The sequence below is a fragment of the Carcharodon carcharias genome, chromosome 4, assembly GCF_017639515.1.
Source record: "Carcharodon carcharias isolate sCarCar2 chromosome 4, sCarCar2.pri, whole genome shotgun sequence".
In the NCBI taxonomy this organism is placed as follows: domain Eukaryota; kingdom Metazoa; phylum Chordata; class Chondrichthyes; order Lamniformes; family Lamnidae; genus Carcharodon; species Carcharodon carcharias.
In genome coordinates this window covers 198,016,661-198,037,185 of record NC_054470.1, presented here as the reverse complement: position 1 = coordinate 198,037,185, position 20,525 = coordinate 198,016,661, and positions in this window count along the sequence as shown.

Here is a 20,525-nt window from a genome sequence, read left to right as displayed (position 1 = left end):
TGTTGGGATGAGGGTCGTTGGGATGAGGGGCGTCGGGAGGAGGGCTGCTGGGAGGAGGGGTGTGGGAGGAGGGCTGTTGGGGGCTGAGGTGCTGGGACGAGAGGCATTGGGAGGAGGGATTGTGAGGAGGGGCGTTGGGAGGAGGGGTGTTGGTGTTGGGAGGAGGGGCATTGGGAGGAGTGGTGTTGGGAGGAGGGGCGTTGGGAGGAGGGGCTTTGGGAGGAGGGGTGTTGGGAGGAGGGCCACTGGGAGGAGGGGCGTTGGGAGGAGGGCTGTTGGGGGCTGAGGTGCTGGGAGGAGAGGCATTGGGAGGAGGGGTTGTGAGGAGGGGCGTTGGGAGGAGGGGTGTTGGTGTTGGGAGGAGGGGCATTTGGAGGAGGGGTGTTGGAGGCAGAAGTGTTGGGTGAAGGGGTTTTGGGAGGAGGGGTGTTGGGAGGAGGGGTGTTGGGAGGAGGGGCGTTGGGAGGAGGGTCGTTGGGAGGAGGGGCGTTGGGAGGAGGTGTGTTCGGGGGAGGGCTGCTGGGATGAGGGGCATTGGGAGGAGTGGTGTTGTGAGGTGGGGCGTTGGGAGGAGGGATGTTGGTGTTTGGAGGAGCGGCGTCGGGAGGAGGGGTCTTGGGGGCAGAGGTGTTGGGAGCAGGGGTTTTGGGAGGAGGGGTGTTGGGAGGAGGGTCGTTTGGAGTACGGGTGTTGGGAGGAGGCGTGTTGGGAAGAGGGGCGTTGGGAGGAGGTGCCTTGGGAGGAGGGGTGTTGGTGTTGGTAGGAGGGTGGTTGGGAGGTGGTGTGTTGGGAGGAGGGGTGTTGGGAGGAGTGTCGTTGGGAGGATGGGCATTGGGAGGAGGGGTGTTGGGAGGAGGGGCGTTGGGACGAGGGCCGTTGGGAGGAGGGGTGTTGGGAGCAGGGGCGCTGGGAGGAGGGGCGTTGGGAGGAGGGGCGTTGGGAGGTGGGATGTTGGGAGGAGGGTTGTTGGGAGGAGGGGTGTTGGGAGGAGTGGCGTTGGGAGGAGGGGTGTTGGGAGGAGGGGCGTTGGGAGGAGAGTCTTGGGAGTAGTGGTGTTGGGTGGAATGGTTTTTGGAGGAGGGGCATTGGGTGGAGGGGTGTTTGGAGGAGGGGCGTTGGGAGGTGGGATGTTGGGAGGAGGGGTGTTGGGAGGAGGGGTTTTGGGAGGAGGGGCATTGGGAGGAGGGGTGTTGGGAGGAGGGTCGTTGGGATGAGGGGCGTTGGGAGGAGGGCTGCTGGGAGGAGGGGTGTGGGAGGAGGGCTGTTGGGGGCTGAGGTGCTGGGAGGAGAGGCATTGGGAGGAGGGATTGTGAGGAGGGGCGTTGGGAGGAGGGGTGTTGGTGTTGGGAGGAGGGGCATTGGGAGGGGGGGTGTTGGGAGGAGCTGTGTTGGGATGAGGGTCGTTGGGATGAGGGGCGTCGGGAGGAGGGCTGCTGGGAGGAGGGGTGTGGGAGGAGGGCTGTTGGGGGCTGAGGTGCTGGGACGAGAGGCATTGGGAGGAGGGATTGTGAGGAGGGGCGTTGGGAGGAGGGGTGTTGGTGTTGGGAGGAGGGGCATTGGGAGGAGTGGTGTTGGGAGGAGGGGCGTTGGGAGGAGGGGCTTTGGGAGGAGGGGTGTTGGGAGGAGGGCCACTGGGAGGAGGGGCGTTGGGAGGAGGGCTGTTGGGGGCTGAGGTGCTGGGAGGAGAGGCATTGGGAGGAGGGGTTGTGAGGAGGGGCGTTGGGAGGAGGGGTGTTGGTGTTGGGAGGAGGGGCATTTGGAGGAGGGGTGTTGGAGGCAGAAGTGTTGGGTGAAGGGGTTTTGGGAGGAGGGGCGTTGGGAGGAGGGGTGTTGGTGTTGGTAGGAGGGTGGTTGGGAGGTGGTGTGTTGGGAGGAGGGGTGGTGGGAGGAGTGGTGTTGGGAGCAGGGGCGTTGGGACGAGGGCTGTTGGGAGGAGGGGTGTTGGGAGCAGGGGCGTTGGGAGGTGGGATGTTGGGAGCAGGGGTGTTGGGAGGAGGGGTGTTGGGAGGAGGGGCGTTGGGAGGAGGGGCGTTGGGAGGTGGGATGTTGGGAGCAGGGGTGTTGGGAGGAGGGGCGTTGGTAGGAGGGGCGTTGGGAGGAGGGGCGTTGGGAGGTGGGATGTTGGGAGCAGGGGTGTTGGGAGGAGGGGTGTTGGGAGGCGGGGCGTTGGGAGGAGGGGTGTTGGGAGGAGGGGCGTTGGGAGGAGAGTCTTTGGGAGTAGTGGTGTTGGGAGGAGTGGTTTTTGGAGGAGGGGCGTTGGGTGAAGGGGTGTTGGGAGGAGCTGTGTTGGGATGAGGGTCGTTGGGATGAGGGGCGTTGGGAGGAGGGCTGCTGGGAGGAGGGGTGTGGGAGGAGGGCTGTTGGGGGCTGAGGTGCTGGGAGGAGAGGCATTGGGAGGAGGGATTGTGAGGAGGGGCGTTGGGAGGAGGGGTGTTGGTGTTGGGAGGAGGGACATTGGGAAGAGTGGTGTTGGGAGGAGGGGCATTGGGAGGAGGGATTGTGAGGAGGGGTGTTGGGAGGAGGGGTGTTGGTTTTGGGAGGAGGGGCATTGGGAGGAGTGGTGTTGGGAGGAGGGGCATTGGGAGGAGGGGCTTTGGGAGGAGGGGTGTTGGGAGGAGGGCCACTGGGAGGAGGGGCGTTGGGAGGAGGGCTGTTGGGGGCTGAGGTGCTGGGCGGAGAGGCATTGGGAGGAGGGGTTGTGAGGAGGGGCGTTGGGAGGATGGGTGTTGGTGTTGGGAGGAGGGGCATTTGGAGGAGGGGTGTTGGAGGCAGAAGTGTTGGGTGGAGGGGTTTTGGGAGGAGGGGCGTTGGTAGGAGGGGTGTTGGGAGGAGGGGCGTTGGGAGGAGGGGCGTTGGGAGGAGGGGTGTTGGGAGGAGGTGTGTTCGGGGGAGGGCTGCTGGGATGAGGGGCATTGGGAGGAGGGCTATTGGGGGCAGAGTTGTTGGGAGGAGAGGCATTGGGTGGAGTGGTGTTGTGAGGTGGGGCGTTGGGAGGAGGGGTGTTGGTGTTTGGAGGAGGGGCGTCGGGAGGAGGGGTGTTGGGGGCAGAGGTGTTGCGAGCAGGGGTTTTGGGAGGAGGGGTGTTGGGAGGAGGGTCGTTTGGAGTACGGGTGTTGGGAGGAGGGATGTTGGGAGGAGGGATGGTGGGAGGAGGGGGATTGCGTGGAAAGGTGTTGGGAGGAGGGTTGTTGGGAGGAGGTTTGAGGAGGTGGGGCTTTGGGTTAGGGGCGTTGGGAGGAGGGGTGAGGAGGAGGTATTTTAGGAGGAGCGTTGGGTGGAGGGGTGTTGGCAGGAGGGGCGTTTGGAGGAGGGGTGTTGGGAGGAGGGGCGTTGGTACGAGGGCAGTTGGGAGGAGGGGTGTTGGGAGCTGGGGTGTTGGGAGGAGGGCGCTGGGAGGAGGGGCGTTGGGAGGAGGGCTGTTGGGGGCTGAGGTGCTGGGAGGAGAGGCATTGGGAGGAGTGGTTGTGAGGAGGGGCGTTGGGAGGAGGGGTGTTGGGAGGAGGGCGCTGGGAGGAGGGGTGTTGGGAGGAGGGGTCTTGGGAGGAGGGGTGTTGGGAGGAGGGTTGTTGGGAGGAGGGGCGTTGGGAGGAGGGGCGTTGGGAGGAGGTGCGTTGGGAGGAGGGGCGTTGGGAGGAGGGGCGTCCGGATGAGGGGTGTTGGGAGGAGGGGTGTTGGGAGGAGAGTTGTTGGGAGGAAGGGCGTTTGGAGGAGGGGTGTTGGGAGGAGGGGTGTTGGGAGGAGAGGCGTTCGGAGGAGGGGCGTTGGGAGGAGTGGTGTTTGGAGGAGGGGCGTCCGGATGAGGGTTGTTGGGAGGAGGGGTGTTGGGAGGAACTGCATTGGGAGGAGGGGCGTTGGGATTAGGGGCGTTGGGAAGAGGGTCGTTGGGTGGAGGGGTGTGGGGAGGAGGGGTGTTGGTATTGGGAGGAGGGGTGTTGGGAGGAAGGGCGTTTGGAGGAGGGGTGTTGGGAGGAGGGGTGTTGGGAGGAGAGGCGTTCGGAGGAGGGGCGTTGGGAGGAGTGGTGTTTGGAGGAGGGGCGTCCGGACGAGGGTTGTTGGGAGGAGGGGTGTTGGGAGGAACTGCATTGGGAGGAGGGGCGTTGGGATTAGGGGCGTTGGGAAGAGGGTCGTTGGGTGGAGGGGTGTGGGGAGGAGGGGTGTTGGTATTGGGAGGAGGGGTGTTGGGAGGAAGGGCGTTTGGAGGAGGGGTGTTGGGAGGTGGGATGTTGGGAGGAGGGGTGTTGGGAGGAGGGGTGTTGGGAGGAGGGGCGTTGGGAGGAGGGGTGTTGGGAGGAGGGGCGTTGGGAGGAGAGTCTTTGGGAGTAGTGGTGTTGGGAGGAGTGGTTTTTGGAGGAGGGGCGTTGGGTGGAGGGGTGTTTGGAGGAGGGGCGTTGTGAGGTGGGATGTTGGGAGGAGGGGTGTTGGGAGGAGGGGCGTTGGGAGGAGGGGCGTTGGGAGGAGGGGTGTTGGGAGGAGAGTCTTTGGGAGTAGTGGTGTTGGGAGGAGTGGTTTTTGGAGGAGGGGCGTTGGCTGGAGGGGTGTTTGGAGGAGGGGCGTTGGGAGGAGGGGTGTTGGGAGCAGGGGCGTTGGGAGGAGGGGCGTTGGGAGGAGGGGCGTTGGGAGGTGGGATGTTGGGAGGAGGGGTGTTGGGAGGAGGGGTGTTGGGAGGAGGGGTGTTGGGAGGAGTGGCGTTGGGAGGAGGGGTGTTGGGAGGAGGGGCGTTGGGAGGAGAGTCTTGGGAGTAGTGGTGTTGGGAGGAATGGTTTTTGGAGGAGGGGCGTTGGGTGGAGGGGTGTTTGGAGGAGGGGCGTTGGGAGGTGGGATGTTGGGAGGAGGGGTGTTGGGAGGAGGGGTTTTGGGAGGAGGGGCGTTGGGAGGAGGGGTGTTGGGAGGAGAGTCTTTGGGAGTAGTGGTGTTGGGAGGAGTGGTTTTTGGAGGAGGGGCGTTGGGTGGAGGGGTGTTTGGAGGAGGGTCGTTGGGAGGAGGGGCCTTGGGAGGAGGGGTGTTGGGAGGAGGGGTGTTGGGAGGAGGCATGTTGGGAGGAGCGGTGTTGGGAGCAGGGGCGTTGGGAGGAGGGGCATTGGGAGGAGGGGTGTTGGGAGGAGGGCCGCTGGTAGGAGGGGCGTTGGGTGGAGGGCTGTTGGGGGCAGATGTGTTGGGAGGAAAAGCATTGGGAGGAGGGGTGTTGTGAGGAGGGGCGTTGTGAGGAGTGGTGTTGGTGTTGGGAGAAGCGGCGTTGAGAGGAGCGGCGTTGGGGCAGAGGAGTTGGGAGGAGGGGTTTTGGGAGTAGCCGTGTTGGGAGGAGGGGCGTTGGGAGGGGTGGCGTTGGGAGGAGAGGCTTTGGGAGGAGGGGTGTTGGGAGGAATGGCATTGGGAGGAGGGGTGTTGGCGGTGGACGTGTTGGTATGAGGGGCGTTGGGAGGAGGTGCGTTGGGAGGAGGGGTGTTGGTGTTGGGAGGAGGGTGGTTGGGAGGTGGTGTGTTGGGAGGAGGGGTGTTGGGAGGAGGGCTGTTGGGAGCAGGGGCATTGGGACGAGGGCCGTTGGGCGGAGGGGTGTTGGGAGCAGGGGCGTTGGTAGGAGGGGCGTTGGGAGGAGGGGCGTTGGGAGGTGGGATGTTGGGAGGAGGGGTGTTGGGAGGAGGGGTGTTGGGAGGAGGGGCGTTGGGAGGAGGGGTGTTGGGAGGAGGGGCGTTGGGAGGAGAGTCTTTGGGAGTAGTGGTGTTGGGAGGAGTGGTTTTTGGAGGAGGGGCGTTGGGTGAAGGGGTGCTTAGAGGAGGGGCGTTGCGATGAGGGGCCTTGGGAGGAGGGGTGTTGGGAGGAGTGGTGTTGGGAGGAGTGGCATTGGGAGGGGGGTTGTTGGGAGGAGCTGTGTTGGGATGAGGGTCGTTGGGATGAGGGGCGTCGGGAGGAGGGCTGCTGGGAGGAGGGGTGTGGGAGGAGGGCTGTTGGGGGCTGAGGTGCTGGGACGAGAGGCATTGGGAGGAGGGATTGTGAGGAGGGGCGTTGGGAGGAGGGGTGTTGGTGTTGGGAGGAGGGGCATTGGGAGGAGTGGTGTTGGGAGGAGGGGCGTTGGGAGGAGGGGCTTTGGGAGGAGGGGTGTTGGGAGGAGGGCCACTGGGAGGAGGGGCGTTGGGAGGAGGGCTGTTGGGGGCTGAGGTGCTGGGAGGAGAGGCATTGGGAGGAGGGGTTGTGAGGAGGGGCGTTGGGAGGAGGGGTGTTGGTGTTGGGAGGAGGGGCATTTGGAGGAGGGGTGTTGGAGGCAGAAGTGTTGGGTGAAGGGGTTTTGGGAGGAGGGGCGTTGGGAGGAGGGGTGTTGGGAGGAGGGGCGTTGGGAGGAGGGTCGTTGGGAGGAGGGGCGTTGGGAGGAGGTGTGTTCGGGGGAGGGCTGCTGGGATGAGGGGCATTGGGAGGAGTGGTGTTGTGAGGTGGGGCGTTGGGAGGAGGGGTGTTGGTGTTTGGAGGAGCGGCGTCGGGAGGAGGGGTCTTGGGGGCAGAGGTGTTGGGAGCAGGGGTTTTGGGAGGAGGGGTGTTGGGAGGAGGGTCGTTTGGAGTACGGGTGTTGGGAGGAGGCGTGTTGGGATGAGGGGCGTTGGGAGGAGGTGCCTTGGGAGGAGGGGTGTTGGTGTTGGTAGGAGGGTGGTTGGGAGGTGGTGTGTTGGGAGGAGGGGTGTTGGGAGGAATGTCGTTGGGAGGATGGGCATTGGGAGGAGGGGTGTTGGGAGGAGGGGCGTTAGGACGAGGGCCGTTGGGAGGAGGGGTGTTGGGAGCAGGGGCGCTGGGAGGAGGGGCGTTGGGAGGAGGGGCGTTGGGAGGTGGGATGTTGGGAGGAGGGTTGTTGGGAGGAGGGGTGTTGGGAGGAGTGGCGTTGGGAGGAGGGGTGTTGGGAGGAGGGGCGTTGGGAGGAGAGTCTTGGGAGTAGTGGTGTTGGGTGGAATGGTTTTTGGAGGAGGGGCATTGGGTGGAGGGGTGTTTGGAGGAGGGGCGTTGGGAGGTGGGATGTTGGGAGGAGGGGTGTTGGGAGGAGGGGTTTTGGGAGGAGGGGCGTTGGGAGGAGGGGTGTTGGGAGGAGAGTCTTTGGGAGTAGTGGTGTTGGGAGGAGTGGTTTTTGGAGGAGGGGCGTTGGGTGGAGGGGTGTTTGGAGGAGGGTCGTTGGGAGGAGGGGCCTTGGGAGGAGGGGTGTTGGGAGGAGGGGTGTTGGGAGGAGGCATGTTGGGAGGAGCGGTGTTGGGAGGAGGGGCGTTGGGAGGAGGGGCATTGGGAGGAGGGGTGTTGGGAGGAGGGCCGCTGGTAGGAGGGGCGTTGGGTGGAGGGCTGTTGGGGCAGATGTGTTGGGAGGAAGTGCATTGGGAGGAGGGGTGTTGTGAGGAGGGGCGTTGGGAGGAGTGGTGTTGGTGTTGGGAGAAGCGGCGTTGAGAGGTGGGGCGTTGGGGCAGAGGTGTTGGGAGGAGGTGTTTTGGGAGTAGCCGTGTTGGGAGGAGGGGCGTTGGGAGGGGTGGCGTTGGGAGGAGAGGCTTTGGGAGGAGGGGTGTTGGGAGGAATGGCATTGGGAGGAGGGGTGTTGGCGGTGGACGTGTTGGTATGAGGGGCGTTGGGAGGAGGTGCGTTGGGAGGAGGGGTGTTGGTGTTGGGAGGAGGGTGGTTGGGAGGTGGTGTGTTGGGAGGAGGGGTGTTGGGAGGAGGGCTGTTGGGAGCAGGGGCGTTGGGACGAGGGCCGTTGGGCGGAGGGTTGTTGGGAGCAGGGGCGTTGGTAGGAGGGGCGTTGGGAGGAGGGGCGTTGGGAGGTGGGATGTTGGGAGGAGGGGTGTTGGGAGGAGGGATGTTGGGAGGAGTGGTGTTGGTGTTGGGAGGAGGGGCGTTGGGAGGAGGGGGATTGGGTGGAAAGGTGTTGGGAGGAGGGTTGTTGGGAGGAGGTTTGAGGAGGTGGGGCTTTGGGTTAGGGGCGTTGGGAGGAGGGGTGAGGAGGAGGTATTTTAGGAGGAGCGTTGGGTGGAGGAGTGTTGGCAGGAGGGGCGTTTGGAGGAGGGGTGTTGGGAGGAGGGGCGTTGGTACGAGGGCAGTTGGGAGGAGGGGTGTTGGGAGCTGGGGTGTTGGGAGGAGGGTCGTTGGGAGGAGGGGTGTTGGGAGGAGGGCGCTGGGAGGAGGGGCGTTGGGAGGTGAGGCGTTCGGAGGAGGGGCGTTGGGAGGATTGGTGTTGGGAGGAGTGGTGTTTGGAGGAGGGGCGTCCGGACGAGGGGTGTTGGGAGGAGGGGTGTTGGGAGGAACTGCATTGGGAGGAGGGGCGTTGGGAGTAGGGGCGTTGGGAGGATGGTCGTTGGGTGGAGGGGTGTGGGGAGGAGGGGTGTTGGTATTGGGAGGAGGGGTGTTGGGAGGAAGGACGTTTGGAGGAGGGGTGTTGCGAGGAGGGGTGTTGGGAGGAGTGGTGTTGGGAGGAGGTGCGTTGCGAGGAGGGGTGTTGGTTTTGGGAGGAGGGGCGTTGGGTGGAGGTGCGTTGGGAGGAGGGGTGTTGGGAGGAGGGACGTTGGGAGGAGGGGCGTTGGGAGGACGGGTGTTGGGAGGAGGGGCGTTGGGAGGAGGGGCCTTGGGAGGAGGGGCGTCCGGACGAGGGGTGTTGGGAGGAGGGGTTTGGGAGGAACTGCATTGGGAGGAGGGGTGTTGGGAGGAGGGCCGCTGGTAGGAGGGGCGTTGGGTGGAGGGCTGTTGGGGGCAGATGTGTTGGGAGGAAATGCATTGGGAGGAGGGGCGTTGGGAGTAGGGGCATTGGGAGGAGGGTCGTTGGGTGGAGGGGTGTGGGGAGGAGGGGTGTTGGTATTGGGAGGAGGGGTGTTGGGAGGAGGGGCGTTTGGAGGAGGGGTGTTGGGAGGAGGGGTGTTGGGAGGAGGGGCGTTGAGAGGAGGGGTGTTGGGAGGAGGGCTGCAGGGAGGAGGGGCATTGGGAGGAGGGCTGTTGGGGGCAGAGGTGTTGGGAGGAGAGGCATTGGGAGGAATGGTGTTGTGAGGAGGGGTGTTGTGAGGCGGGGTGTTGGGAGGCGGGGTGTTGGGAGGCGGGGTGTTGGGAGGAGGGGCGTTGGGAGGATTGGTGTTGGGAGGAGGGGTGTTGGGAGGAGGGGTGTTTGGAGGAGAGGTGTTGGAAAGGGGGGCGTTGGGAGGAGGGGTGTTGGGAGGAGGGCCTCTGGTAGGAGGGTCTTTGGGAGGAGGGCTGCTGGGGGCAGAGGTGTTGGGAGGAGAGGCATGGGGAAGAGGGGCGTTGTTAGGAGGGGTGTTGGTGATGGGAGAAGCGGCGTTGGGAGGAGGGGTTTTGGGAGGAGGGGTGTTGGGAGGAGGGGCGTTGTGAGGAGTGGTGTTGGGAGGAGAGTCTTTGGGAGTAGTGGTGTTGGGAGGAGTGGTTTTTGGAGGAGGGGCGTTGGCTGGAGGGGTGTTTGGAGGAGGGGCGTTGGGAGGAGGGGCCTTGGGAGGAGGGGTGTTGGGAGGAGGGGTGTTGGGAGGAGGCATGTTGGGAGGAGGCATGTTGGGAGGAGCGGTGTTGGGAGGAGGGGCGTTGGGAGGAGGGGCATTGGGAGGAGGGGTGTTGGGAGGAGGGCCGCTGGTAGGAGGGGCGTTGGGTGGAGGGCTGTTGGGGGCAGATGTGTTGGGAGGAAATGCATTGGGAGGAGGGGTGTTGTGAGGAGGGGCGTTGGGAGGAGTGGTGTTGGTGTTGGGAGAAGAGGCGTTGAGAGGAGGGGTGTTGGGGGCAGAGGTGTTGGGAGGAGATGTTTTGGGAGTAGCCGTGTTGGGAGGAGGGGCGTTGGGAGGGGTGGCGTTGGGAGGAGAGGCTTTGGGAGGAGGGGTGTTGGGAGGAGTGGCATTGGGAGGAGGGGTGTTGGGAGGAGGCGTGTTGGGATGAGGGGCGTTGGGAGGAGGTGCGTTGGGAGGAGGGGTGTTGGTGTTGGTAGGAGGGTGGTTGGGAGGTGGTGTGTTGGGAGGAGGGGTGTTGGGAGGAGTGTCGTTGGGAGGATGGGTGTTGGGAGGAGGGATGTTGGGAGGAGGGGCGTTGGGACGAGGGCCTTTGGGAGGAGGGGTGTTGGGAGCAGGGGCGTTGGGAGGAGGGGCGTTGGGAGGAGGGGCGTTGGGAGGTGGGATGTTGGGAGGAGGGGTGTTGGGAGGAGGGGTGTTGGGAGGAGGGTCGTTGGGAGGAGGGGTGTTGGGAGGAGGGGCGTTGGGAGGAGAGTCTTTGGGAGTAGTGGTGTTGGGAGGAGTGGTTTTTGGAGGAGGGGCGTTGGGTGGAGGGGTGTTTGGAGGAGGGGCATTGGGAGGTGGGATGTTGGGAGGAGGGGTGTTGGGAGGAGGGGTGTTGGGAGGAGGGGCGTTGGGAGGAGGGGTGTTGGGAGGAGAGTCTTTGGGAGTAGTGGTGTTGGGAGGAGTGGTTTTTGGAGGAGGGGCGTTGGCTGGAGGGGTGTTTAGAGGAGGGGCGTTGGGAGTAGGGGCGTTGGGAGGAGGGGCATTGGGAGGAGGGCTGCTGGGAGGAGGGGCGTGGGAGGAGTGCTGTTGGGGGCAGAGGTGTTGGGAGGAGGGGCATTGGGAGGAGTGGTGTTGGGAGGAGGGGCGTTGGGAGGAGGGGCTTTGGGAGGAGGGGTGTTGCGAGGAGGGCTGTTTGGGGCTGAGGTGTTGGGAGGAGAGGCATTGAAAGGAGGGGTTGTCAGGAGGGGCGTTGGGAGGAGTGGTGTTGGTGTTGGGAGGAGGGGCATTGGGAGGAGGGGTGTTGGGGGCAGAGGTGTTGGGAGGAGCGGTTTTGGGAGGAGGGGCGTTGGGAGGAGTGGCGTTGGGAGGAGTGGCTTTGGGAGGAGGTGTGTTGGGAGGAATGGCATTGGGAGGAGGGGAGCTGGTAGCAGGCGTGTTGTGATGAGGGGCGTTGGGAGGAGGTGCGTTGCGAGGAGGGGTGTTGGTTTTGGGAGGAGGGGCGTTGGGTGGAGGTGCGTTGGGAGGAGGGGTGTTGGGAGGAGGGACGTTGGGAGGAGGGGCGTTGGGAGGACGGGTGTTGGGAGGAGGGGCGTTGGGAGGAGGGGCCTTGGGAGGAGGGGCGTCCGGACGAGGGGTGTTGGGAGGAGGGGTTTGGGAGGTACTGCATTGGGAGGAGGGGCGTTGGGAGTAGGGGCGTTGGGAGGAGGGTCGTTGGGTGGAGGGGTGTGGCGAGGAGGGGTGTTGGTATTGGGAGGAGGGGTGTTGGGAGGAGGGGCGTTTGGAGGAGGGGTGTTGGGAGGAGGGGTGTTGGGAGGAGGGGCGTTGAGAGGAGGTGTGTTGGGAGGAGGGCTGCAGGGAGGAGGGGCATTGGGAGGAGGGCTGTTGGGGGCAGAGGTGTTGGGAGGAGAGGCATTGGGAGGAATGGTGTTGTGAGGAGGGGTGTTGTGAGGCGGGGTGTTGGGAGGCGGGGTGTTGGGAGGAGGGGCATTGGGAGGAGGGGTGTTGGGAGGAGGGCCGCTGGTAGGAGGGGCGTTGGGTGGAGGGCTGTTGGGGGCAGATGTGTTGGGAGGAAATGCATTGGGAGGAGGGGTGTTGTGAGGAGGGGCGTTGGGAGGAGTGGTGTTGGTGTTGGGAGAAGAGGCGTTGAGAGGAGGGGTGTTGGGGGCAGAGGTGTTGGGAGGAGGTGTTTTGGGAGTAGCCGTGTTGGGAGGGGGGGCGTTGGGAGGGGTGGCGTTGGGAGGAGAGGCTTTGGGAGGAGGGGTGTTGGGAGGAGGCGTGTTGGGATGAGGGGCGTTGGGAGGAGGTGCGTTGGGAGGAGGGGTGTTGGTGTTGGTAGGAGGGTGGTTGGGAGGTGGTGTGTTGGGAGGAGGGATGTTGGGAGGAGTGTCGTTGGGAGGATGGGTGTTGGGAGGAGGGATGTTGGGAGGAGGGGCGTTGGGAGGAGGGGCGTTGGGAGGAGGGGCGTTGGGAGGTGGGATGTTGGGAGGAGGGGTGTTGGGAGGAGGGGTGTTGGGAGGAGGGTCGTTGGGAGGAGGGGTGTTGGGAGGAGGGGTTTTGGGAGGAGGGGCGTTGGGAGGAGGGGCGTTGGGAGGAGAGTCTTTGGGAGTAGTGGTGTTGGGAGGAGTGGTTTTTGGAGGAGGGGCGTTGGGTGGAGGGGTGTTTGGAGGAGGGGTGTTGGGAGGAGGGGCGTTGGGAGGAGGGGTGTTGGGAGGAGGGGTTTTGGGAGGAGGGGCGTTGGGAGGAGGGGCGTTGGGAGGAGAGTCTTTGGGAGTAGTGGTGTTGGGAGGAGTGGTTTTTGGAGGAGGGGCGTTGGGTGGAGGGGTGTTTGGAGGAGGGGTGTTGGGAGGAGGGGCGTTGGGAGGAGGGGTGTTGGGAGGAGGGGTGTTGGGAGGAGGGGCGTTGGGAGGAGGGGTGTTGGGAGGAGAGTCTTTGGGAGTAGTGGTGTTGGGAGGAGTGGTTTTTGGAGGAGGGGCGTTGGCTGGAGGGGTGTTTGGAGGAGGGGCGTTGGGAGGAGGGGCGTTGGGAGGAGGGGCGTTGGGAGGAGGGGCGTTGGGAGGAGTGGTGTTGGGAGGAGTGGTGTTTGGAGGAGGGGCGTCCGGACGAGGGGTGTTGGGAGGAGGGGTGTTGGGAGGAACTGCATTGGGAGGAGGGGCGTTGGGAGTAGGGGCGTTGGGAGGAGGGTCGTTGGGTGGAGGGGTGTGGGGAGGATGGGTGTTGGTATTTGGAGGAGGGGTGTTGGGAGGAAGGGCGTTTGGAGGAGGGGTGTTGGGAGGAGGGGTGTTGGGAGGAGAGGCGTTCGGAGGAGGGGCGTTGGGAGGAGTGGTGTTGGGAGGAGTGGTGTTTGGAGGAGGGGCGATGGGTGTAGTGGCCTTGGGAGGAGGGGTGTTGGGAGGAGGGGTATTGGGAGGAGGCGTGTTGGGAGGAGTGGCATTGGGAGGAGGGGCGTTGGGAGTAGGGGCGTTGGGAGGAGGGGCATTGGGAGGAGGGCTGCTGGGAGGAGGGGCGTGGGAGGAGGACTGTTGGGGGCAGAGGTGTTGGGAGGAGAGGCATTGGGAGGAGTGGTCTTGGGAGGAGGGGCGTTGGGAGGAGGGGCTTTGGGAGGAGGGGTGTTGGGAGGAGGGCTGCTGGGAGGAGGGGCGTTGGGAGGAGGGCTGTTTAGGGCTGAGGTGTTGGGAGGAGAGGCATTGAAAGGAGGGGTTGTCTGGAGGGGCGTTGGGAGGAGTGGTGTTGGTGTTGGGAGGAGGGGCATTGGGAGGAGGGGTGTTGGGGGCAGAGATGTTGGGTGGAGGGGTTTTGGCAGGAGCGGCGTTGGGAGGAGGGGTGTTGGGAGGAGAGGTGTTGGGAGGAGCGGTGTTGGGAGGAGGGGCGTTGGGAGGAGTGGCATTGGGAGGAGTGGCTTTGGGAGGAGGTGTGTTGGGAGGAATGGCATTGGGAGGAGGGGAGCTGGGAGCAGGCGTGTTGTGATGAGGGGCGTTGGGAGGAGGTGCGTTGGGAGGAGGGGTGTTGGTTTTGGGAGGAGGGGCGTTGGGTGGAGGTGCGTTGGGAGGAGGGGTGTTGGGAGGAGGGTCGTTGGGAGGAGGGGCGTTGGGAGGACGGGTGTTGGGAGGAGGGGCGTTGGGAGGAGGGGCCTTGGGAGGAGGGGCGTCCGGACGAGGGGTGTTGGGAGGAGGGGTTTGGGAGGAACTGCATTGGGAGGAGGGGCGTTGGGAGTAGGGGTGTTGGGAGGAGGGTCGTTGGGTGGAGGGGTGTGGGGAGGAGGGGTGTTGGTATTGGGAGGAGGGGTGTTGGGAGGAGGGGCGTTTGGAGGAGGGGTGTTGGGAGGAGTGGTGTTGGGAGGAAGGGCGTTGAGAGGAGGGGTGTTGGGAGGTGGGCTGCAGGGAGGAGGGGCATTGGGAGGAGGGCTGTTGGGGGCAGAGTTGTTGGGAGGAGAGGCATTGGGAGGAATGGTGTTGTGAGGAGGGGTGTTGTGAGGCGGGGTGTTGGGAGGCGGGCTGTTGGGAGGCGGGGTGTTGGGAGGAGGGGCGTTGGGAGGATTGGTGTTGGGAGGAGGGGTGTTGGGAGGAGGGGTGTTTGGAGGAGAGGTGTTGGAAGGGGGGCGTTGGGAGGAGGGGTGTTGGGAGGAGAGGCATGGGGAAGAGGGGCGTTGTTAGGAGGGGTGTTGGTGATGGGAGAAGCGGCGTTGGGAGGAGGGGTTTTGGGAGGAGGGGTGTTGGGAGTAGCCGTGTTGTGAGGAGGGGCAGTGGGAGGAGTGGCGTTGGGAGGAGAGGCTTTGGGATGAGGGGTGTTGGGAGGAGTGGCTTTGGGAGGAGGGGTGTTGGGAGGAGGCGTGTTGGGATGAGGGGCGTTGGGAGGAGGTGCGTTGGGAGGAGGGGTGTTGGTGTTGGGAGGAGGGGTGTTGGGAGGAGCGGTGTTGGGAGGAGTGGCATTGGGAGGAGGGGCGTTGGGAGTAGTGGCGTTGGGAGGAGGGGCGTTGGGAGGAGGGGTTTTGGGAGTAGGGGTGTTTGTATTGGGAGGTGGGGTGTTGGGCGGAGTGTCGTTTGGAGGCGGGGTGTTTGGAGGAGGAGTTTTGGGAGGAGGGGAGTTGGGAGGAGGGGCGTTGGGAGGAATGGTGTTGGGAGTAGTGGTGTTGGGAGGAGAGGAATTGGGAGGAGGGGTGTTGGGAGGAGGGGTGTTGGGAGTAGGGGTGTTGGTGTTGGGAGGAGTGGCGTTCGGTGGAGGAGTGTTTGGAGGAGGGGTGTTGGTAGGAGAGGTGGGAGGAGGGGCATTGGGAGGAGGGGTGTTGGAAGGAGGGGCGTTGGGAGGAGGGGCGTTGGAAGGAGGGGTGAGGAGGAGGGGCTTTAGGAGGAGCGTTGGGTGGAGGGGTGTTGACAGGAGGGGCGTTTGGAGGAGGGGCGTTCGGAGGAGGGTCGTTGGGAGGAGGGGTGTTGGGAGCAGGGGCGTTGGGAGGAGGGGTGTTGGGAGGTGGGATGTTGGGAGGAGGGGTGTTGTGAGGAGGGGCGTTGGGATGAGGGGCTTTGGGAGGAGGGGTGTTGGGAGGAGGGGCGTTCGGAGGAGGGGCGTTGGGAGGAGTGGTGTTGGGAGGAGTGGTGTTTGGAGGAGGGGCCTTGGGAGGAGGGGTGTTTGGAGGAGGGACGATGGGAGTAGTGGCCTTGGGAGGAGGGTTGTTGGGAGGAGTGGTGTTGGGAGGAGGCGTGTTGGGAGGAGTGGCATTGGGAGGAGGGGCGTTGGGAGTAGGGGCATTGGGAGGAGGGGCGTTGGGAGGAGGGCTGCTGGGGGCAGAGTTGTTGGGAGGAGAGGCATTGGGAGGAGCGGTGTTGGGAGGAGGTGCGTTGGGAGGAGGGGCTTTGGGAGGAGGGGTGTTGGGAGGAGGGCCGCTGGGAGGAGGGCCGCTGGGAGGAGAGGCATTGGGAGGAGCGGTGTTGGGAGGAGGGCCGCTGGGAGGAGGGGCGTTGGGAGGAGGGCTGTTGGTGGCAGAGGTGTTGGGAGGAGAGGCATTGGGTGGAGGGGTTGTGAGGAGGGGGCGTTGGGAGGAGGGGTGTTGTTGTTGGGAGGAGGGGTGTTGGGGGCAGAGGTGTTGGGAGGAGGGGTTTTGGGAGGAGGGGCGTTGGGAGGAGGGGTATTGGGAGGAGGGTCGTAGGGAGGAGGGGCGTTGGGAAGGGGGGTGTTGGGAGGAGGGGCGTTGGGAGGAGGGGCGTTGGGAGGAGGGGCGTTGGGAGGAGGGGCGTTCAGACGAGGGGTGTTGGGAGATGTGTTGGGAGGAGTGGCATTGGGAGGAGGGGCGTTGTGAGTAGGGGCGTTGGGAGGAGGGTCGTTGGGAGGAGGGGTGTGGGGAGGAGGGGTGTTGGTATTGGGAGGAGGCGTGTTGGGAGGAGGGGCTTTGGGAGGAGGGGCGTTGGGAGGAGGGGTGTTGGGGGCAGAGGTGTTGGGAGGAGGGGTTTTGGGAGGAGGGGTGTTGGGAGGAGGGTTGTTTGGAGTAGGGGTCTTGGGAGGAGGGCTGTTGGGAGGAGGGGTGTTGGGTGGAAAGGTGTTGGGAGGAGGGTTGTTGGGAGGAGGGGTGAGGAGGGGGGGCTTTGGGTTAGGGGCGTTGGGAGGAGGGGCGTTGGAAGGAGGGGTGAGGAGGCGGGGTTTTAGGAGGAGCGTTGGGTGGAGGGGTGTTGGCAGGAGGGGCATTTGGAGGAGGGGTGTTGGGAGGAGGATCGTTGGGAGGAGGGGTGTTGGGAGGAGGGGCGTTGGGACGAGGGCCGTTGGGAGGAGGGGTGTTGGGAGCAGGGGCGTTGGGAGGAGGGGCGTTGGGAGGAGAGGCCGTGGGAGGTGGGATGTTGGAGGAGGGGTGTTGTGAGGAGGGGCGTTGGGATGAGGGGCGTTGGGATGAGGGGCATTGGGAGGAGGGGTGTTGGGAGGAGGGGCGTTCGGAGGAGGGGCGTTGGGAGTAGTGGTGTTGGGAGGAGTGGTGTTTGGAGGAGGGGCGTTGGGAGGAGGGGTGTTTGGAGGAGGGGCGATGGGAGTAGTGGCCTTGGGAGGAGGGTTGTTGGGAGGAGGGGTGTTGGGAGGAGGGGCGTTGGGAGGAGGGGTGTTGGGAGGAGGGGCGTTGGGAGGAGGGGCATTGGGAGGAGGGCTGTTGGCAGCAGAGGTGTTGGGAGGAGAGGCTTTGGGAGGAGGGGTGTTGTTAGGAGGGGCGTTGGGAGGAGGGGTGTTGGTGTTGGGAGGAGGTGCGTTGGGAGGAGGGGCGTTGGGGTCAGAGGTGTTGGGAGGAGGGTTTTTGGGAGGAGTGGCTTTGGGAGGAGGGGTGTTGGGAGGAGGGTTGTTGGGAGGAGGGGTGTTGGGAGGAGGGGCGTTGGGAGGAGAGGCTTTGGGAGGAGGGTTGTTGGGAGGAGGCGTGTTGGGATGAGGGGCGTTGGGAGGAGGTGCGTTGGGAGGAGGGGTGCTGGGAGGATGGACGTTGGGAGGAGGGGCTTTGGGAGGAGGGTTTTTGGGAGGAGGGGCGTTGGGAGGAGGGGGGTTGGGAGGAGGGGTGTTGGGAGGAGGTGTGTTGGGAGGAGTGGCGTTGGGAGGAGGGGCGTTGGGAGGAGGGGTGTTCGGAGGAGGGCCGCTGGTAGGAGGGGTGTTGGTAGGAGGGCTATTGGGGGCAGAGGTGTTGGGAGGAGAGGCATTGGGAGGAGGGGTGTTGTGAGGAGGGGCGTTGGGAGGAAGGGTGTTGGTGTTTGGAGGAGGGGCGTTGGGAGGAGGGGTGTTGGGGGCAGAGGTGTTGGGAGGAAGGGTTTTGGGAGGAGGGGTGTTGAGAGGAGGGTCGTTTGGAGTAGGGGTGTTAGGAGGAGGGATGTTGGGAGGAGGGGTGTTGGTGTTGGGAGGAGGGGCATTGGGTGGAAAGGTGTTGGGAGGAGGGTTGTTGGGAGGAGGGGTGAGGAGGAGGGGCTTTGGGTTAGGGGCGTTGGGAGGAGGGGCGTTGGAAGGAGGGGTGAGGAGGAGGGGCTTTAGGAGGAGCGTTGGGTGGAGGGGTGTTGGCAGGAGGGGCGTTTGGAGGAGGGGTGTTCGGAGGAGGGTCGTTGGGAGGAGGCGTGTTGGGATGAGGGGCGTTGGGAGGAGGTGCGTTGGGAGGAGGGGTGTTGGTGTTGGGAGGAGGGGTGTTGGGAGGAGCGGTGTTGGGAGGAGTGGCATTGGGAGGAGGGGCGTTGGGAGTAGTGGCGTTGGGAGGAGGGGCGTTGGGAGGAGGGGTTTTGGGAGTAGGGGTGTTTGTATTGGGAGGTGGGGTGTTGGGCGGAGTGTCGTTTGGAGGCGGGGTGTTTGGAGGAGGAGTTTTGGGAGGAGGGGAGTTGGGAGGAGGGGCGTTGGGAGGAGGGGTGTTGGGAGGAGAGGAATTGGGAGGAGGGGTGTTGGGAGGAGGGGTGTTGGGAGTAGGGGTGTTGGTGTTGGGAGGAGTGGCGTTCGGTGGAGGAGTGTTTGGAGGAGGGGTGTTGGTAGGAGAGGTGGGAGGAGGGGCATTGGGAGGAGGGGTGTTGGAAGGAGGGGCGTTGGGAGGAGGGCCGCTGGGAGGATGGGCCGTGGGAGGAGGGCTGTTGGGGGCAGAGGTGTTGGGAGGAGATGCATTGGGAGGTGGGATGTTGGGACGAGGTGTGTTGGGAGGAGGGGCGATGGGAGGAGGGGCGTTGGAAGGAGGTGTGTTGGGAGGAGGGACGTTGGGAGGAGAGGCGTTGGGAGGAGAGGTGTTGGGAGGAGGGCCGTTGGGAGGAGGGGTGTTTGGAGCAGGGGCTTTGGGAGGAGAGGCGTTGGGAGGAGGGGCGTTGGGAGGTGGGCTGTTGGTAGGAGGGGCGTTGGGAGGAGGGGCGTTGGGTGGAGGGGCGTTGGTAGGAGGGGCGTTGGGAGGAGGGGCGTTGGGTGGAGGGGCGTTGGGAGGATGGGTGTTGGGAGGAGTGGTGTTTGGAGGTGGGGCGTTGGGAGGAGGGGTTTTTGGAGGAGGGGCGTTGGGAGGAGGGGTGTTGGGAGGATGCGTCTTGGGAGGAGTGGCATTGGGAGGAGGGTCTTTGGGAGTATGGGCGTTGGGAGGAGGGGCGTTGGGAGGAGGGGTGTTCGGAGGAGGGCCGCTGGTAGGAGGGGTGTTGGTAGGAGGGCTATTGGGGGCAGAGGTGTTGGGAGGAGAGGCATTGGGAGGAGGGGTGTTGTGAGGAGGGGCGTTGGGAGGAGGGGTGTTGGTGTTTGGAGGAGGGGCATTGGGAGGAGGGGTGTTGGGGGCAGAGGTGTTGGGAGGAAGGGTTTTGGGAGGAGGGGTGTTGAGAGGAGGGTCGTTTGGAGTAGGGGTGTTGGGAGGAGGGATGTTGGGAGGAGGGGTGTTGGTGTTGGGAGGAGGGGCGTTGGGAGGAGGGGCATTGGGTGGAAAGGTGTTGGGAGGAGGGTTGTTGGGAGGAGGGGTGAGGAGGAGGGGCTTTGGGTTAGGGGCGTTGGGAGGAGGGGCGTTGGAAGGAGGGGTGAGGAGGAGGGGCTTTAGGAGGAGCGTTGGGTGGAGGGGTGTTGACAGGAGGGGCGTTTGGAGGAGGGGTGTTCGGAGGAGGGTCGTTGGGAGGAGGGGTGTTGGGAGCAGGGGCGTTGGGAGGAGGGGTGTTGGGAGGTGGGATGTTGGGAGGAGGGGTGTTGTGAGTTGGGGCGTTTAATGAGGGGCTTTGGGAGGAGGGGTGTTGGGAGGAGGGGCGTTCGGAGGAGGGGCGTTGGGAGGAGTGGTGTTGGGAGGAGTGGTGTTTGGAGGAGGGGCCTTGGGAGGAGGGGTGTTTGGAGGAGGGACGATGGGAGTAGTGGCCTTGGGAGGAGGGTTGTTGGGAGGAGTGGTGTTGGGAGGAGGCGTGTTGGGAGGAGTGGCATTGGGAGGAGGGGCGTTGGGAGTAGGGGCATTGGGAGGAGGGGCGTTGGGAGGAGGGCTGCTGGGGGCAGAGTTGTTGGGAGGAGAGGCATTGGGAGGAGCGGTGTTGGGAGGAGGTGCGTTGGGAGGAGGGGCTTTGGGAGGAGGGGTGTTGGGAGGAGGGCCGCTGGGAGGAGGGCCGCTGGGAGGAGAGGCATTGGGAGGAGCGGTGTTGGGAGGAGGGCCGCTGGGAGGAGGGGCGTTGGGAGGAGGGCTGTTGGTGGCAGAGGTGTTGGGAGGAGAGGCATTGGGTGGAGGGGTTGTGAGGAGGGGGCGTTGGGAGGAGGGGTGTTGTTGTTGGGAGGAGGGGTGTTGGGGGCAGAGGTGTTGGGAGGAGGGGTTTTGGGAGGAGGGGCGTTGGGAGGAGGGGTATTGGGAGGAGGGTCGTAGGGAGGAGGGGCGTTGGGAAGGGGGGTGTTGGGAGGAGGGGCGTTGGGAGGAGGGGCGTTGGGAGGAGGGGCGTTCAGACGAGGGGTGTTGGGAGGAGATGTGTTGGGCGGAGTGGCATTGGGAGGAGGGTCGTTGTGAGTAGGGGCGTTGGGAGGAGGGTCGTTGGGAGGAGGGGTGTGGGGAGGAGGGGTGTTGGTATTGGGAGGAGGCGTGTTGGGAGGAAGGGCTTTGGGAGGAGGGGCGTTGGGAGGAGGGGTGTTGGGGGCAGAGGTGTTGGGAGGAGGGGTTTTGGGAGGAGGGGTGTTGGGAGGAGGGTTGTTTGGAGTAGGGGTCTTGGGAGGAGGGCTGTTGGGAGGAGGGGTGTTGGGTGGAAAGGTGTTGGGAGGAGGGTTGTTGGGAGGAGGGGTGAGGAGGGGGGGCTTTGGGTTAGGGGCGTTGGGAGGAGGGGCGTTGGAAGGAGGGGTGAGGAGGCGGGGTTTTAGGAGGAGCGTTGGGTGGAGGGGTGTTGGCAGGAGGGGCATTTGGAGGAGGGGTGTTGGGAGGAGGATCGTTGGGAGGAGGGGTGTTGGGAGGAGGGGCGTTGGGACGAGGGCCGTTGGGAGGAGGGGTGTTGGGAGCAGGGGCGTTGGGAGGAGAGGCCGTGGGAGGTGGGATGTTGGAGGAGGGGTGTTGTGAGGAGGGGCGTTGGGATGAGGGGCATTGGGAGGAGGGGTGTTGGGAGGAGGGGCGTTCGGAGGAGGGGCGTTGGGAGTAGTGGTGTTGGGAGGAGTGGTGTTTGGAGGAGGGGCGTTGGGAGGAGGGGTGTTTGGAGGAGGGGCGAT